Genomic DNA, 5,725 nt, shown 5'->3' on the forward strand with positions numbered 1-5,725 from the left:
CCGTCTAGTTTGACCGATGATATCACGAACTATATAACATATGATAATTATACGTTTGTGTATATATATGTATATATACATATTTAACATGATCTAAGAATGTTTTAATACCTCATTTTGTATTAATAACAATAAGTTATAAGTATATTTTGAAACTACTAACTTAAGTTTTCAAAACGATAACCATACGTAACGTCATTTGACATAAATACTTATGACCTATAATGTTTATACATATATCGTATATATAATGTATTTAATCACTTTTTAAGGACTTAAATACATAAAACCATATAAGTATATTCACAAAAGATAGCTATATTTGAATTCTCATTCCATTTTTCACAAGATTTCTATACGTATATCTAGAGTATATGTACTCGTATCATACCTAGCTTCTATACGTATTTACTATTAGTATATACACATTAAATCACCACCTAACTAGCCATTATTACTGCCCTAGATGAGAGGTAATTAGAGTTTGGATGCATGCATGAATTATTACACAAAAATACAACAAAGATCATGTCTTTGTTCCTCATCATTCACGCCACCACCACCACCTTAAATACTCCATCCATCTTCAACTTTGCTACATCATTTTGCTAGTTAGGAACACCCTTTCATAACCCTTAAACACCTTAACCATCTCAGCCTATCACCATGAAAATCTAGCTTCAAGAACATCACTTAAACACCATAAGAAAACCCTTACAAAAACACTTCAAGAATCCTTCCAAGAACACAAGTTTACTTCCAATCTTTCATTCAACTCCACCACTCTTTTGGTTCTAGGTTTTTACTCCTCTTTTACAGCAATCTTGTCCAAGTAACTTGAGGTAGTAACTTTGTTCATAACCTTATTCGATTCATATATATATAGCTATCTTATTTTATGGTATACAATTTTAACAACAAGAACATAGTTTGAATGATTTCAAACTTGTTTGCAAACTAAATAGATCCTTCTAACTTAACTTTTAAAATACTTCAAGACCTGTAATCTATCATAAATATATTCTAATTTAACAAGGTATAACTTGGTTTTTCAAAGAACACCTTAAAAACTGTTTTTACGACGTCGGAGTGCAACTGGGGGCTGTTTTGGGTTGAATAATTAAAAACTATCTTGAACCTTGAATTGGAGGTTTATTTTCTGGAAAAATGATATTTACTATGAATATGATAACACATAAAAATTTCATGATTTAACTCAAAGTATAAGTACTTTTAGAAAAATAATCATTTAAGGTTGTTTACATGATGGAAAATGATTAACTTCATAAGTTTCACCAAAGTTTAACCTATGACCTGTGATTTCGAATAAAAACTAAGGTATTTACAGTTCATATTCTTAAAGAAGGACTCGATCCAAGGAAGTGGCAAGTTGAACCAACGAAAACGGAGTTGTAACGAAGAAACTATGACCAAAACAAAATCGGATATCCAAGACTAGTTTAGCCACGAAAATAATTGGAGAAAAATTAAATAAATCACATCTTTTTAAAATAACATGATATTTTATATATATGTACTCATAATTTAATTTTATATATTTCAGGATCACCCGTAAACAATACGAGAAGATTAATCATAAGATCCCATGATTGTACGCAACACGTCATTTGACAACACCGGTACTTTATGTACGCAACACGTCATTTGACAACACCGGTACCGTGGGTCAAGATTAATCCCGACCAATACGAATACGATGGGGTTTTATTTATTTCGAGGGGGGGTTTTATTTATTTATTAAACACCTAAATATGAACCATTAAAATTGAATTGCTAACTACGGACTAAGAAGACATTAAAAGTATTATAAGTATATATATGTGACGATTGTTTAAAATGAAAATATATTGATATATTATATATGGATAGGTTCGTGATATCAATCGGAGACCAAGTCAAAATATATATATCTTCAAGGCAAAAGTGAGTATATAGTCCCACTTTTAAACTCTAAGTATTTCGGGATGAGAATACATGTATTTTATGTTTTACGTTATGGACACAAGTAACTGAAAAATATATTCTACGTTGAGTTGTACCACTTGCATACTTCCCTGTAGCTTGGTAACTATTATTTACAGCGGTATTGTAAACGCAAATCCTGTTGATAGATCTATCGGGCTTGACAACCCCAACCGGACTGGACGACCAGTATTCAACGGTTGCACAGTACTTCGTTTCGTGACTACACTTGGTACGGTGTAGTAAGATTTCATAATAAAGGGAATATGCGACGTGATTAAATGTTAAGTATGGTTATCAAGTGCTCAACCACTTAGAATATTTTTATTAAAATGTTTATATATGAAATCTTGTGGTCTATATATCTATATCGCTGCCGGCATTAAACCTATATCTCACCAACTTTATGTTGACGTTTTAAACATGTCTATTCTCAGGTGATAACTAAAAGCTTCCGCTGCAACATGTTGAATTTAAGCAAGATCTTGAGTATGCATATTTGTGTCAAAAATAAAACTGCATATCGGAGGATTTGTAATGTAAAATATGCTAGAAATCGTATTGTTATCATCACATGTAAAGTTTGTAAGTCTAAGATTATCGCTAAACGATAATCATCTTTTTATTGTCTAAAGCTTGTATTAAAATAAGAGTTATGGTTTGTAATGTAAAATAAATGCAGTTGTTCTTTTAAAAATGTCGCATATAGAGGTCAATACCTCGCAATGAAATCATACGTTATCTAACTCGTTCTTATGGTTAAGGACGGGTTATGACAGTAATTAATTGTATTTTGTACGCCACCTCGCACACATCAAGTTTTTGGCGCCGCTGCCGGGAACTCGGTGAAAAACGGTATATTTATTAAAACTATATTTTTGTAAAAATATTTTATTTCTTATTTCGTAAAAATATTTTGTTTTAAGTGTTAAAAAAATAAATAATATATATATATATATATATATATATATATATATATATATATATATATATATATATATATATATATATATATATATTTAAGAACTTTATTTATAAAAGTAAAATGTAATTTTATTTTTAAGATTTTAAAATATAAGTTTATTATATTTTATATATATATTATATAAATATTTTCTATAAATTAAAATTAGAAAAAAAATAAATAAATAAAAACACTAAACCTGCGTATTTGAACCTGCAACTGAACTGAACCTGAATCTCATGCGATCGCATGAGCATGAAGTGTTAAACCCATGCGACCGCATGGACTGGTCTAACACGCCAAACCTAGTACTCAACATTTATTACTGGATTTAGGGTTTTTAATTTATTATTATTATTATTTAGGGTTTAAGTTTATTAATTATTTTTTAATTCTAGTTTTTATTATTTAAATTGTAATATTAAGTTTATTTATTATTTTTAATTATATAAAATTAATACTTTTATAAAATAATAATATAAAAATAATATTTTTAAAAAAATAAGTAATTTTATCATTTTTTTTGTTTCTTTTTCGTAATTTATATATTTATCGTTCGTAATTAGTTTTAAACTTAGTTTTTGCAATAGAATTTTTATATTTTTAGATCTTTAGGCTTTGCTGTAAAATCCCTTAAGTGTTTTTTCTTTAGATTAAGATTTAGGCGCTTTAGAATTTTGCGACGCCGTTTATATAATTTAGTGCCTAAATTAAGTTTATTGCCATTTTCAAAATAGAAATGCATTTAAGTTTTAATACCTTTAGTCGCAACTTTTTAGATTTAGTTTTTAGACTTTTAAGTTTTGACATTTTTCTTTCTTATTTTTATTTTTCGACGTTTTTCAACGCGCTTCTTTCTCTTTCACATTTCTACGCTCTAGTTTTTAGGACATAGATTTTATCTTCAAAATTTCAACGAAAAATTATTTTAAGCGGTTAAATTGATAGACATCCAAAATTTTCTGGTTCCTAGTAATAGTTGGATTTGTTAGTGGCGAGTTGTGGGCTTCCGATTTAAAGGGTGCTGGCTACCTGCTGCATCTTTTGGCTATTCGAAACGTGGGCAAAATCAAAAAAGTCTATTAATTTGATAACTTTAATAATTTTTATCTTTATAACTAATAGGATATTCAGTGAATGCACCGAGCAAAACGTTCACCACCTTTCATACGTTCACCACCTGTAACCCGATCAAGACATCTAGCTAATATTGCCGATGTTGATTTTTCTTTAGAATCATCATCTAGTCGAACAAGTACTCCAATTCAAATTTCTGATAATCCATTTTTTGAACCCGACTTAACAATTGAGAACCCGGAGTATATTCAAGGACAATTCCAAGATCCTGAACCACTAATCATTCCTCCTGAACCACAAACCGTTAAATCAGAATCCTCTAGTGATTCAGATTCAACAAATTCAATTATGGAAGTAACGGAACCTCTAAGTATGGAAGACCGAATGAGAGCCACACGCACGGGCCAAGGTCACGCAATTACGCGACCAGGCATTCATGCGCCAGATTATGAAATCAAAGGACAAATCCTACACATGGTAACTAATCAATGCCAATTTAGTGGTACACCAAAAGAAGATCCAAACGAACATCTTCGAACCTTTAATAGGATTTGTACTCTATTAAAAATCAGAGAAGTTGAGGATGAACATATCTATCTCATGTTGTTTCCCTGGACTTTAAAGGGAGAAGCCAAAGATTGGTTAGAATCGTTACCCGAAGGAGCGATTGACACATGGGATGTCTTAGTTGAGAAATTTCTTAAAAGATTCTTTCCGGCATCTAAAGCCGTGACACTTCAAGAAGAAATTGTTACATTCGCACAAAAGCCAAATGAAACATTATATGAGGCGTGGACAAGATTCGGAAAGTTGTTGAGAGGATGTCCTCAGCACGGTTTAGACACTTATCAAATAGTACAAATATTCTACCAAGGTGTCGATGTTGCTACACGAAAAGACATCGACACAGCAGCTGGAGGTTCCATTATGAAGAAAACTGCAACCGAAGCTCACAAAATCATTGATACACAGCATCCCACTTGATGTGGTAGCGTGGGGGTACGTGATAGTACTATATTTTACTACGAAAAGTGATACAAACTACACAAGTTTTAATTATTTATTTACAAATGGGATATACCTAAACCTTGCTACAACACTATAGGAAGTGTACCTAATCGTAGAGTAGTATAGTTTTTAGTAAGTCCGGTTCGTTCCACAGGGAGCGGGCTTATTGCACACTATATTTTTAAACAATTATATTTGTACAAAATATATTATATTAATAATATATAAAAGGGGGGTTTTACCATTTAATGACCGGTTTGTCGATTTTATATTTTAAGTCACAATTAAAACCTAATGTAAAATATTAAAAATAAATACAAGACTTAATTTAAAGCGTAAAGTAAATAACGATAATGAAATTGCGATAAATAAAAGTGCAATTAAATACAATAACGATAAATAAAAGTACGATAATTAAAAGTACAATTAAATATAAAATAAAGGAAATTAAATATGAAATAAAAGAATTATGCTTATTTAAACTTCCGTAATCATGATGTTTGACGTGTTGATTTTAGTTTTATGCCCATGGGTTAATTGTCCTTTGTCCTGGATTATTTAATATGTCCGTCTGGTTTTTGTCCATAACAGTCCATCAGTCATAAATATAAAGTGCGAGTGTCCTCGTCAAATTATCCTTATACCCGAAGTCAAATATTCCAACTAATTGGGGACTTAAACTGTAACAAGGTT

General features: G+C 30.4%; 1 non-coding gene across 1 annotated transcript; it reads right to left on the reverse strand.

Annotated features, from left to right (window-relative positions):
• Window positions 1–4,756: 4,756 nt before the first annotated feature.
• On the reverse strand, window positions 4,757–4,863 carry LOC139865500 (small nucleolar RNA R71). Its single transcript, XR_011765016.1, has one exon. It is a non-coding gene; the product is annotated as a small nucleolar RNA R71 (small nucleolar RNA).
• Window positions 4,864–5,725: the final 862 nt, after the last annotated feature.

The sequence above is a fragment of the Rutidosis leptorrhynchoides genome, chromosome 8 (assembly GCF_046630445.1).
Source record: "Rutidosis leptorrhynchoides isolate AG116_Rl617_1_P2 chromosome 8, CSIRO_AGI_Rlap_v1, whole genome shotgun sequence".
NCBI classification, from domain to species: domain Eukaryota; kingdom Viridiplantae; phylum Streptophyta; class Magnoliopsida; order Asterales; family Asteraceae; genus Rutidosis; species Rutidosis leptorrhynchoides.